General features: G+C 44.0%; 1 protein-coding gene and 1 pseudogene across 1 annotated transcript in view; both read right to left on the reverse strand.

The window, feature by feature from the left end:
* The window catches only part of LOC142047750 (Fc receptor-like protein 5), a 194,054-nt gene that overhangs the window by 59,541 nt on the left and 120,224 nt on the right, over positions 1-14,289 (reverse strand). The gene's annotated exons all lie outside the window — the stretch shown is intronic.
* The window catches only part of LOC116839020 (olfactory receptor 14A16-like), a 2,061-nt pseudogene continuing 1,372 nt past the window's right edge, over positions 13,601-14,289 (reverse strand).

Consider the following 14,289-nt stretch of genomic DNA (forward strand, 5'->3'; position numbering starts at 1 on the left):
ACATCAGCCGAATTAATGTGCTTAGTGTGGCCGCGTGCACTCAACTTTATACAATCTGTTTTATAAAACCGGTTTATGTAAAATCGGAATAATCCCGTAGTGTAGACGTACCCAGAGCCTCAAGCATCTTCAGTGCCACAGCACTTAATACAAATCACTTAATCCTGTGCCAGAACTGTAGGTCTGTAACTGGTCTGTTAGCATTTGAGAACCAAAGAATAGCACTGATTCCATTCAGTAAAGGACACTGTTCTACATTCACAATCGTCACAGTTTGGGTACAGTCAATGTCATCATTTCAGGTATGTGTATTGCAATATATTCTACAAATTGATTCCAACACTGTCCTTTTTCAGCACGAAGATTTTGACCTACTGTCACTTCTTTCCCTGAAGGGAAGGTTTGTTCCAGAATTTACAGAAGGATACAAATATCTGCTTATATCTGAATGAAAAACCAAGTACGAGATATAATTCCCAGTTCTCTACTACCATAATTTGCCCCCTGGCCGTGCAGTAAGATATCATTCTAATTTATCCCCAGAGTGAAAAATTTTGCATCAAAGCTTTGTTGTTCATAATGTCCAAATGTTCACTATTTGTGGCTTGCATAATTGCATTTTGAGAAAAGGGGATTGTTTGTTTCTTTAATTGACCTCTGGCAAATACATTGCTGACTGGCCTGGGGGGTGCATATCATAGGCTGAGGGAGGTGACACCCCCCCAAACAGCCCAGCATGGCCTGGCCCCCGCTCCACCCTGAGGCCCCTGCCTGGCTGCTGCTTTCTCCTTGGCCCCAGCCCTGGCAGGTTGCTTGTCTTCCGGGAAGCATGCTGGGGCTGGGGCCTGCAGCAGGGACTTGAAGCAGTTGGCTGGGGGCCCCCGGCACTGGAGCCGCGCCGCCCGCTGCTTGGGGGGTTGGGGGAGCTGTGGACGGGTGGCGCGGGGCTCTTGTTGTGGGGTACGGAGAGAGGGGCTCGGGACTTTGGCAGGGTAGGGGAGGTGGAGGGGGCGGGGCTTCAGGCAAAAGGGGAGGGTCTGGGAGTGTGGCTCCCCCAAGGAGTGGCTCACGCACCGCCCATGCCGACAGGGTTGAAATCCTGTTGCTTAACTTTTCGAGGGAAACACATCTCACTCGTACATTGGGTAGAATACAAAGAGAGAGCTGAATCTTCTCAGACTGTGGGTTAGGTTTTTAATTCCAAGTTGATTGACTCCTCATCACTTTAAAGAATCTGAACAGGGATCTTCCACCTCTGAAGTGACTGCTTTGACCATTGGGATACAGAGTCATTTTCGCTCACTATCAGGGCTAATTGTCGACCACAGTGGAAAAGCTTCAGCAAGAGCAATTGGAAAAGCGCCATATCAGGATATCCTTTAGTTAGGCTTGGCAGAATCCCATTTGTTTTCTAATTTCAATGCATAACACCAGTGTGCACCTTTAAACGTTTTGTTTCTAGTTTTATCAATTAATGGTTTCACAGTTGTGCAAAATTATGAGTTTTAAGTATTTTTTTAAAATTCTTTTTAATGATATGAACAATCACAATGCTAGAGGACTTTCCCTTCACCTCCTACCCTGGTTCTTTCACGCAGTCAGAAAGCAGAGGACCAAAAGTCCAAAGTGCAGGAAACGTGATGTTTATTGGGGTTAGTTTCAAGCAAACACATCCACAGCTCTACCCGCCGGCCGAGTCTGTTTCCCAGTGTTCCGTTCCTGGCTCTGAGACCGCAAAGCCTTGCCTTTGTCCCTGTTCCCCATTCCCCTCTTCTTAGCATGCCCAAATATCCCTGCAGTGCACACCCCTGGTCCTACCCCTTACAACTTATGGTCATGTTCCATTTGGGAGGTTCGTGAGTTTTAGGTCTTCATCCAATCTCTTTTGTACTCCATGGGAGAGGTAAGGAGTGACGTTGTGTTCTGGCCAAGGCCAGACTTTTCTTTGGCTTTTAGTGTGTCTTATGCCTGCCCCCCACCCCATTCCTCCTTGGTCTTCTTGATTGGTTGCTTGACCCTGGTTTGAGAGAAGATCCAGGCAACTTTCCAGTATATGCTCACATATTACACTCCCACCATACCCTGTAACACTTTAGCTCTATCTGCTTGTGGGCAGATGTAACACACAGCGTCTTTGTTCTTTGTTCACACAGATTAGTAAGGATATAAGAGTATCAAAAAGTCAAACCCAAAAGTCTATGTCAGTCATCCACCTTATCCACCCTTCTGTCTCTAAACTGGCTAGTACCAGCTGTTTTAGAAGAAGATCCATAGATTCACAGATCTTAGTCCAGCAGGGTCATTGAATCATCTTCTCTGACCTCCTGTACATAGCAGAAGATTACTTTTAACCCAGTTAACTCTGTATTTAGTCCAATAATGTGTGATTGGTTAAAGCAACTTTCAGAAAAGCATCTGGGTTTCATTTTAAGATATCAAGAGATGAAGAATTCACCACTTCCCATGGTAGCTTGTTCCAATGGTTAATCATCTTCTCTGGAAGAGTGACTCCCCGGCTGGCGGGCCTCTTTATGGCTGGGTATGGCCTAGTAGGGTCTTCTTCAGAACACTGTGCTGATTGTCACTTTGGCCACCCTCTGGTGGTCTAGTTCTTGTGACTTGGCCTCCAGCTAAATCATATATAACCTCACCCCTTCTGACGTAAACCCAGTTCAGCTCAACAGTAGTTCAGTAGCTGCACACCAGATCTTCAGCCTGATTTCAGATTTCATTGGTCTTCCAGCTCATCTCTGCAGGTCTTCATGCCACCATCTTCTTCAGGCTGGTAGAGGAACCTCGGCCTGCCCTCTACTCTGGGTTCCAGCCCAGGGACCCTGTCATAAGCAGCTCCGCTCTGTCTATTCACTCCCATTGCCTCCTCCCTTGGCTACTTTCTAACTCGGCCTGTCCCTAGGCCTTTCTCAAAGCCCCTTCTCAGGCCCACTCCTCAACAGTCCCAGAAGGAAAGAGGATTCGTTATGGTGAACAAAGAAAATGTAGAGGTCCTACACCAGGGTTATCTGCCCCTAAGAGGCTCTTTCTATTTAGTAGTCTCAGGACATCCCCTGGCCCCAGACTAGCCTTCCTCCATGCAAACTATAGTTTTTCTCTGACCTCAGACAGGCCTTTCTTCAAGTTGCTAGCACAGGAGAACCATCCCTTCTCCTATTCATCCCCTACTGTATTGGCCTTTTCCTCTATTAACTCATCACTCAGGGTTTGACATCTCTAGTAGGTGTAACAGGGTAGGGCTGACTGAGCTCCCAGGCCCTCTTTAACCTCTTTCCAGCCAGTGTGGAGTCAGTGTCCCCCTTCAAGCCCTCATGGTTAAACATTTGTGCCCTATTTCTAATTTACATTTGTCTGGCTTCAGTTTCTAGCCACTGGTTCTTGTCCTGTTAAATTAAGAGTGCCCTTTAGTACGAGGTCCTTTCCCCACATGAAGGAAGGTCAATCAAGATAATCAAGTCACTTCTCAGTCATCTTTTTGATAAGACTGAGAGGTGGAACACCAGGGCCCCATCGAAAGTCTCCAAGTATCCAAACCAGTTAGCTGTTGGCTCAATATGGGATGATAATGCCGGTAAATCTGAAGCAATAAATAATTTCTCACTAAAAGCAGTGACATCCTGGAGGCCTAAACCTGCTTTTCTTGTTTACCCCAAATTTCCCACTGATCATTACTGGTAAGGGACTAACTACTATAGCTTGGGATGCAACATTGCACCCATCGTCTTTCTCACATAATGGACTAAGCGGAGAAGCTGAAGATAGTGATCAATCTATCAGGGATCGATTTATTGCATCTAGTATAGATGCGATAAAATCAATCCCTGATCGCTCTGCCATCGACTCCAGAACTCCACTGCAGCAAGAGGCGGAAGTGAAGTTGATGGAGGAGTGGCAGTGGTCAACTCACCACCGTCCTCACGGCCAGGTAAATCGACCTAAGATATGCTGACTTCAGCTACGCTATTCATGTAGCGGAAGTTGCGTATCTTAGGTCGATCCCTCCTCCCCCCCAGTGTAGACTTAGCCTAAGAAAATTAATGTTCTAAAATTGGTATGCTGAATATTAAGACTTATTTGAGGAGAAAATAATGGGGGAATGGACTATTCTACCCGTCACTCCCTTTCTGCTTCCTTAAAAGAAAGATATTTTGTGGGGAAAATACAGAAAGAATAAAAAGAACAGAGGGAGGCTTCTGGAGTGTGCGTCACCGTCATAGCTGCCACTCCTACCATCTCCTGGGCCTCCAGGACTTTGTCATCCTGCTCCTGAGAGGTGTCCTGGGCAGAAGGAGGGACCCATATGACATCAGCACCCCTACCAGCTCCAGCTGAATCCCAACCACCGCCTAGGATCACAGTTATTTCCATCTTTGATACCATTGAAGCGATTGACAAACTAGGAGGCTTTTGCTTCTAAGACTGGACAGTAACAGCGACAGCAACAATGACAGCTCCAGCCCAACTCAACTAACTTCTCTTTTCCTCAAAAGGATGGTTATTACCATCCCTGGGCTTGTCTTCACTACCGGGGTAATTTAACTTATGTTACGATACTACAACTACGTGAATAGCGTAGCTACAGTCGGCAAAACTTAGGTCAACTTACCCTGGTTTCTTAACTGCACTCAACAGGAAATGCTCTCTGGCTGACTTCCCTTACTCTTCTTGGAGAGGTGCAGTACCGGGGTAGACCGGAGAGGGCTTTCCCATCAATTTAGCGGGTCTGCACTAGATTCACTAACTCAATCCCTGTGTCGATTTCCCCACAGTGAAAACAAGCCCTCTGATACCTCTAAGAGACTGCCAGACCGCTGGAGAGTTTCCTTCTAAAAACTGCCTCCAGCTAATATGAAAGGGAACAAGGGGTGTGGCTAAAATGAAAGCCTGACTTAGCACTTTACATTTCAAATACTGTGAGTGGTTTCCTTTCCTGTCTGAATAGTTAATAAAAGGTTAACAGGATTTTTAATGGTGTCTTTGCCATGGTGTGAAGCAGGCTGAGGTCTCTGGACACCACGTTCCAGAACTTGTTTAACACTGTTTAGTGGTGGACAGTGACTGGGTTATGTTAACACCTTCAGCCCATTTAGTCCCATCTAAATGAATAAATTAGAGTGTGGCTGGAGTTTTATTTTAGATTTAAAATAATCAAAGGCCCTTATCCAAGGTGCAAGGCTCATAACACGTCATTACTAATTCAATACAATCCCAGCACCATCCAACCCTGTGAGTCCAGGGTTCATCCGTGTTTCAAACTTGGCAGAGTCCCACTGCCATCTTGCTTCTGAAAGACTTTACTACACGTAGCCATGCATGGTCCCATGCGACCTCAACAGGGGCATCACACAGGTAAGTAGGCCCCAGTCTCTTGGCCATGGGTTCAAACTGTGAAATTCCATCTCTGACTTCCATGCGTGTGGGCCCCCTGTATAGAAAAATCATATTCTCTTGGGGCTGGCAAGTAGCAGAGACACAATAAAGATCTATGGCTGCAGACTCTAGTCTTGATGGGCTCTCAATGATGGTCCTTCAGGGAGATGTCAAAGACCTCTCCTAGGCAGGGCAGCTGACTGGAATGCAGCACAATAGGCTGCCATTGAGCCAGGTCAGACTTGTCCTGTCACCCTGCCAATACTTCCACATATACAACAAAGTTCACAACATGACGCCATTACACCCCACTCTTACACAAGCAAACAATTAACCAGAGTCATGGTATCCAATGCAGCATTTATACCCACAAAAGGAAAAAGGGTCAGAGACCTCATCAAGTTCATTAGGAACTTGATCATGGCTATTCATTTTAGGTGGAAGGTGCTGAGATGGTGTGATGGTGGGTGGCAGTACAGGATAGATAGATAGATTCTGATCTTATATATATACAGTTGTAAATATACAATAAGTCCATTGACTTGACTCTGCATTTTTAACCAGTGTAAATGCCCCTTTCTGCATAAGCAGATTTCAAAACATGTTTTCAAGGAGACAATAATGCCTTCATTTGATTATATTTAAAAAGAAACACAGGAAGATATCCCAATCAAAGATGAAAGATGGACAGTGGACATTCCATTTTTGGTGAATAATCTCTCTGCCATCAGTTTCCTCAGGGCAGCTTTGATCTCCTTGTTCCTCATGCTGTAGATGATCGGATTCATCACTGGAGGCATCACAGAATAGAGAACAGTCACCATGAGATCCAGACCTGATGTTGAACTGGAGGAGGGCTTCAGGTAGGCAAAGGCTACAGTGAAAAAGAACAAGGAGACAACAGCGAGGTGAGGGAAGCAGGTGGATAGAGCTTTATGCCGGCCCTGCTCAGAGGGGATTCTCAGCACTGTGGTGAAGATCTGAACATATGACACAACTATAAAAACAAAGCAGCTGAAGGCTAAGCATGTACTAAAGACAATAACCCCAGTTTCACGGAGGTATGAGTCAGAGCAGGCGAGCTTGAGGAGCTGGGGGATTTCACAGAAAAACTGATCCACCATGTTGCCTCCACAGAAGGATAGTGCAAAGGTGTTCCCGGTGTGGAGTGCAGTGTAGACAAAAACACTCATCCAAGCACGTGCTGCCATTTGGACACAAGCTCTCCTGTTCATCACTCTCTCGTAATGCAACGGCTGGCAGATGGCAATGTATCGTCGTATGCCATGATGGTGAGTAAGGAGTACTCAGTTACAGCAAAGACATAAAGAAAAAGACTGTGTGACAATCCAGAATAAGAATTGACCTGGTGTTCATGAGGGAGTTGGCCATGGATTTGGGGACTGGGACAGAAATGGAGCCGATGTCTAGAATGACAAATTCATCAGGAAGAAGTACATGGGTTGTGAAGGTGGCGGTCAAAGGCAACAACTATGATGATTAGAAGATTCCCCATCAAGGCTGCCAGATAAATCACCAGAAACATCACAAAGTGCAAATCTGCAGCTCCCAAACGTCAGAGAATGCAGAGAGGAATTCAGTCACGGTGGTTCGGTTGGACATTTCCTCTCCAAACACTGTGTCCTGCCTGTGGATGGAAGGACAAGGGCAATGGGCAAGATTAGAGTGACAGAGAAAATGACCTAATTATCTCTCCGTACTATCTCATGGTGGGATGTCAAGGGTGCACAGCTCTTCTCACTTCCATTGACTAGAAGTTGAGAGTGCTCCTTACCCCTGAGAGTCAGAGCACTAGTGAGATGCATATCATATTGGCGAATACTGGATTATCACCTTTAAAGCTAAGGATGATGGATTAGTTTACACCATATGAGGATCTGGCCAATGCGGTATAAGGCTGGAACAAAGTACAACTAAATCGAACATTAATAGTCAATATGATACCCGATTGTGAGAAACAGAAGGTTCTAAATTTGAACATGAATGTAAATACTAACATGGCTAATACTGATAGCAATGCTGAAATAGTCAAGGTGCAAAAGGAGCTCTCAGGGAAGACAAGGCTGTTGCAGAGAGGCTAAATGAATTCTTCGCATCAGTGTCTGCTGCAGAGGATGTGAAGAGAATTCACACACAAGAGCCATTCTTTTAGGTGACAAATCTGAGAACTGTCCCAGATTGAGGTGTCAGTAGAGGAGGTTTGGGAACAAACTAATAAATTAAACAGTAATAAATCTCCAGGTGCAGACTGTAGTCACCCAAGAGTTCTGAAGGAACTGAAATATGAAATCGCAAAAACTACTAAATGTGGTAATAAACCACACTTAAACCAGCCTCTGGACCAGATGACTGCAGGGTAGTACTGTAATATGATCCAGGTAATGTAGTGGTACTTGGACTTTCACTAAGCTTTCCACAAAGTCCCTCACTATGGCTCTTCAACAAAATTAGCAGTCATGGCATAAGAGGGAAGATCCTCTCATGAATTAGTAACTTGCTAAAAGATTGGGAACAAAGGGTAGGAATAAATATTCAGTTTTCACAATGGAGAGAGGTAGATACTTGGATCCCCAAGAATCTTCCTGAGACTGTGCTGTTCAACATATTCATAAATGGAGAGAACAGTGAGGTGGCAAAATTTGCAGACAATACAAAATTACTCAGGATTGTTACGTCCAAGCAAACTATGAAAAGCTACAAAGGGATCTCACAAAACTGGGTGACGGGCAATCCAATGGCAGATGGAATTCAGTATGGTAAATGCAAAGTAATTGCAAGTTGGAAAACATAATCCTAACTATCCATCCAAAATGATGGGGTCTAACTTAGCCATTACTATTCAAGAAAAATGTTGGAGTCATTGTGGTTCGTTGTCTGAAAAATCTGCTCGATGTTCAGTAGCAGTGAAAAAGCAAACAAGATGTTAGGAACCATTAGAAAAGGGAAAGATAATAAAGCTGAAATTAACGCCAGCAGATAATCCATGGTACATCCAGACCTTAAATACTGTGTGTAGCTGTGGTTGCCTCATCTAAAAAAAAAGTACATTCAAATTCGAAAGATATAGAGAAGAGCAACAAAAAATATTAGGGGATGGAACAGCTTCCATACGAGGAGATTAGAAAGACTGGTATTGTTTAGCTTAGAAAAGAGCTGACTAGGAGGAATATGAATAATGTCTATAAAATCATGCATGTTCTGGAAAGGGTGAATAGGAAAGTGGTATTCACCCTTTCACAGAACAGAAGGACCAGGCATTGCCAAATGAAATAACTAGGCAGTAGGTTAAAACAAACAAAGGAAGAATTTCTTCACATACCACACAATCAACTTGTTGAACTCATGCCAGGGGATTTGTGAGGGCTGAAAATATAACTGGGTAGAAAAGGAACTAGACAAGTCCATGAAGGACAGGTCAATCAATGGCTAATAGCCAAGATGGTCAGGGTGCAACCCGTGCTTTGGGTGTCCCTAAACCTCTGTTTGCTGGAAGCTTGGAAGGGGTGACAGGGAATGGACCATTTGATAATTGCCCTGTTCTCTTCATTCCTCTGAAGCTTCAGGCACCAGCCACTGTCACGGACAGGATACTGGGCTGGATGGACCATTGGTCTGAGCCGGTGCCGCTGTTTTATGTTCTTATTATTCAAGGCACCAAATCCCACTGCATTTCCTCTCTGGGTGATGACGGACTAGTAGAGCCTCCATTACTACTGTGTTGTATCCTTTCCCTCTGCGACGTTATGTCTGTACAGGCAGGAGACTTGGGTTCTCTTCTGGTTTCTGCCACTGACCTGCTGTGTGACCTTGGGCAAGTCACTTCCCTCCCTGTACCACTGATTCCCCAACCCCTTTCTCTGGCTTGTCTTCTCGGAGTGGGAGCTGTGGGGTGATGGCCAGTATCGTACTGTGTGTATGTCTGAGCACGGCTTGGCAGCATTGCCGCTCAGCTGGCTGCAGTGTGGGACAGAGAATACAGTGGGTATGTCCTAGGGCATAGCCAAGATGGACAGGTTTTGGTGGAGCTTTGACTCTGTGTTTTCGATTCAAGGCGTTAGTATGTTCAAAACATTTCTGGCTGTCAGCTTCGCTCCTCACTCAGATTACCCAACCTGCAACTAGCCCTTTGTAACAGAAATAATAGGGGATGGGCAAAGGACTTGGGGGTGAATTTTAATAGAATTGAAAATATTTTTTTCCGCTTCCTTGCACAAATCTAAGTTCCATTTAAGTGCAATCAGACTTTTTCCGCTTTAATTATCTCAAAGGAAAATTGGGTTTTCAATTGAACACATCTTCACAGAAAATCTCTGCTATCCTCCATAGGTATTTTGTTTTTCAAGGATATCAGAAGCTAAAACTCTTCAATTTTCAACAGCTCTTACCTAAAATTGTTTGTTCTCACTTCCCAGAATGACAAAAAATGTTTGGGTTTTCCCAATTTCGATGAAAAGTCTATTTTGCTGCTGCAAAATGGGCAAATAAATAAATCTGTCTGGTGCCAGATTAAATTGACAGTAAAATCTTCAAGAGTTCCGACTGTCATGCGTATTTATGTTCTTAAATCTGCCTGTATATTAACCCACCAACATATTCAGTTGAGAAAGCAAACTTACAATGCAGATTTGTGTGGAATTTCTCACAGCTAGCGAAGCATTTGATCCTCCAGGGTTTGATTAGTTGTCATTATGGACTGTCTGTCTCTCATGCCCCCATCACTATATTAGCCCACAGCCTTTTCTATGTTCTTCCACGGAGTTGTGGTCTCTCTGCAGTTCCCAGCAGACAAGGTTCACTCCACGTGGATGCTCTGTGCTGCCCTCCTGGCTGAGAGGTGATGGACTAAATAGGATGAGGGACTGAAAGCCCCTCCTATCTCTAGAGCTGATTGGAGCTTGTGCAGGATCCAGAGATGGTCACAGTGCTGGATGTCCCTCCTCTGGGGCTAAATGTCTGAAAATGGTCTCCAGGGCTGTGAACCCAGCTCTGCTCTCACCTCTGGAGCAAACCACCCTGAGCACCAGCCCTAGCTGAGCCAATCCCCGAGAGGGGAACAGCACCTGCCCTGGATCTCACACAGTGGTAGAATCTCTGGAAGGACCCTTGGCATAAACAAGGCAGGGCTGAGGCGCAAAGTGTGTTCCGAGGGGTTGGCAGAATTAAAAAATATATTTACTGTAGCATCATGTGACCTGGAATAGCTCAGAGCCCAGTGGCACCAGAAACACAGCTGTCTGGAATAGCCTGTTCCTTCATTAACACCACATCATTACCACTGCTGGAGCAGAGATGTTGTTCCTTGCATTGCATCAACAGCTCTTGGGATGCACAGCAGCGAGAAACCCAGAGCTCTGTCTGCCTGGCTGGTTGAATTAGGTTATTAGGAGGAACCCAGAAGCACGCACTAACAGCTAAGGACCAAGATCCTCAGCTGATGTGTATTGACAATTCAGTGTCTTCTCATAGCAGCTACGGCTGTTTCACAGCTGGGGATCTGGCCTCTTGATTCTGATGGAGCAATGGCTGATTTACTCCGCTGGGAAACTGGCCCATTGCACAGGTTTAAATCCATATTCTTTGCCTGTGAGTTTAAACCAAAGATGAGTCACAAGTACCAAACCCGTTTGTTCATGGTTTTTTTCACTTCATGCTTTGACATTTGGTGGTCTTCAGTTGGGTTCTAGGTAGGGTTAGTGACCCAGATTTAGGGTCGTTTGAGCTAGGAGTCGCACAGATAAAAGTTCTGGGGAAAAAGCATTTTTAAAAAAAGTTATATAAGCTAAGGGGGTTGAAGAGATAAAAAGTTTCTAGGCCTGTTTTTGTGGCACAGTGTTGGAGCTCAGACTGTTACTGGATGATACGGGTCAAAAAGGTCTCAATCCGCCCAGTTTATTCCCTCAAGCTTCTGATCCCTCACTGTATTTAAGGAAAGGTACCCTGTGAACAGTCATATCACCAGCACAGAGGAGGGCCCTGGCTTTCCATTCCAGCCATGTTGTGTGGTTTAAAGCTTAACTCTGTATGTGCTCAAAATCCAAACGATCACTTGGATTGTTTTCAAATTTAGTGTGTCTCATGGTGGATGGGCAGCATTAGTGATCCAAATCTGGGGTCATTGCACCCGGGGTTTCTGAGTTGTAGCTTCCTACTTCACTTCCTGTCAAGGTTTTTTCCCCACTTGAACTTTAGAGTACAAAAGGGGACCTGCATGAACACTTCTAAGCTTAATTCTAACTTAGATCTGGTAACACTGCACTGCACCACCCAGAAATTTCAGTGTCTGGGGCACTACTTGTTCCCCCAAAACTTTCCCTCCCTGAGCTGCCTTGAAGGACTTCACCAGTTCCCTGGGGAACACAGATCCAAACCCCTTGGATCTTAAAACAAGGAGAAATTAACCATTCCCCCACCAATTCCTGGGGAGTCCAGACCCAATCCCTTGGATCTTAAACAAGGAAAAATCAAATCAGGTTCTTAAAAAAGAAAGCTTTTAATTAAAGAAAGAAAAGTAAAATCATCTCTGTAAAATCAGGATGGAAATACTTTACAGGGTACTCAGATTCATGTAGCCAGAGGAAACCCCCTTTAGCCTTAGATTCAAAGTACAGCAAATAGAGGTAAAATCCTTCCAGCAAAAGAAACAGTCACAAATTGAGAAAACAAACATAAGAATAATCCGCCTGCCTGGCTTTACTTACAATTTGACACAGAAAGACTGATTCAGAAAGATTTGGAGAGCCTGGATGTAGTCTGGTCCCTCTTAGTCCCAAGAGCGAACAAGGAAAACACAAAAAGCACAAACAAAGACTTCCCTCCACCAAGATTTGAAAGTATCTTGTCCCCTATTGGTCCTCTGTCAGGTGTCAGCCAGGTTTACTAAGCTTCTTAACCCTTTACAGGTAAAAGGGACATTAACCTTAACTATCTGTTTTGAACTTCCTTTTGCTGCCTTGTGCCATGAAACGGAGGGTCGTGATGAGTGGTGAAACACAGAGATCACTGAGAATGACAGCTGTGAATTCACCCTTTAGTTAATGGAACTAAGGAGCAGTTAATACATTTTTTTGAAAATTTACAAAATATATTTTATTTTGAATTTGTGTAAAGAACTGTGTTTTTCTCTTATAGTATAAATTTCAAAAGCTTTTTTTACTTTTTACATAAATTTCACTTCTTCTTCTTAGAAAAAAAGGACTAAATGTGAAAAATCAAAATTGTATTTTTTGAATGAAAAGGATAATTTTAGAAAATCCTCTCAAACATATTCCTATTTACTCCCATTCTATATCAGGATAGAAGAAGAAGGAAACAGATATAACTTCAATTGTGAAGTTATAGATAGAAATGTAACGTAGACAAAATGAAAATCAATTCTTTTTGAAGGTAGGTTTGTTTATCTATTAAAATTCTGATTAGACTCACATGATAATGTAGATAAGTGGTGTTATTCGATAAAAATTAGCGATAAAGTAAAAAATCTTATTCTCTGTTGGAACATTTGATAGAAATTCTTCATCAAAATCAGTACGTTCTTATGATACAAATTTATTTCACAGAGCTTTGGCAAAACGGATATTGATTTTCATGGATTCCTCATTAGGTGAAATCATCTTAGAATAATTTCAAGCAGGATTATCAGTGTCAAAGCCCAGCTAGTGAAGTCATGGAGTGAGATGCAACCATTTCCTCCGCTGGATCTGGCCATTTAAGATGGAGCTATGTCTTATTTTCCACAGACTGCTTTATTTCTTTATACCAAGGTTCTGACCCCTTGGCCATGTCTACGCTACGTGGAAAGTCGATGTAAACCATGCAATTTGAGTTAATTGAAGCTAATCAAGGACGTAGCGTAGATCTACTTACCGCGAGGTTCAACACTAACATTTCAAGGAGAGATGCCTCTCTACTCTCTCATTGGTGGAGTACAGGAGTCGACGACAGAGTGATCTGCGGTCCATTTATCTGGTCTTCAGTAGACCCGCTAACTCGACCACCGCTGCATCGATCACGCCAGCATGGATCTGTTGCTAAGTGTAGACAAGCCCTCAGTCCATATGCATTTGCGAGAAGAGATTCTCTCATGAGTAGGCAAGGATTTGAACTCATTTGGACCACACACACATTTTACTGCCACATACAATTGCTCTCTGATACGTCCTGAGATCAGGTTTTTAACACAATGACATTGAAAGATAAATTATGTCTCTATCTCCTTCCCTGAGGACAGCATTTTGCTCATCAGACCTCCTGATGGCCTTTCTTCATCTCGGCATTTCTCAGCGTGTAGATCATCGGGTTCAGCACTGGGGTGATTGCAGTGTAAATGACTGAGACACCTTATTCAGGGTGAACTTCTTGAAGGGCTGAGTGTAGATGAAGATGCTGGGTATGACTTGTAAACATACCACCATAATCTGGGCTCCACAAGTGGACAGAGCTTTCTGGCTTCCATCCGTGATGTGTCCTGATGTGTCCTGATCTTGACTAAGACGGTGGTGTAAGAAACAAGCAGAAATTGATGAATATTATTATTATCACTGCTCCACTGTTGAAGATCATCTGCAGTTCAGCCAACTGAGTGTCAGTGCAGGCCAGTTTAGATGACCTGTGGGACATAACAGTAGAAATTGTCCAGGACATTGGCCCACAGAAGGGTAACTGGGGGAGCAGTCCAATCTGAACAGCAAAGTGACCCAATCCACTCACCATGCCAGTACCATTATTCCCATGCACACACGCTGGTTCATGATAGTCAAGTATCGCAATGGTTTACAGATGGCCTCATACCAATTATCACTATCCTCCAAGGCATAACCTATAGCGCAAGCCATGAAGTGGAAGAAAAACATCTGCAGAAGGCATATTCTCTCTCAAACAACACAACTG

The sequence above is a fragment of the Chelonoidis abingdonii genome, chromosome 14 (assembly GCF_003597395.2).
Source record: "Chelonoidis abingdonii isolate Lonesome George chromosome 14, CheloAbing_2.0, whole genome shotgun sequence".
NCBI lineage: Eukaryota > Metazoa > Chordata > Testudines > Testudinidae > Chelonoidis > Chelonoidis abingdonii.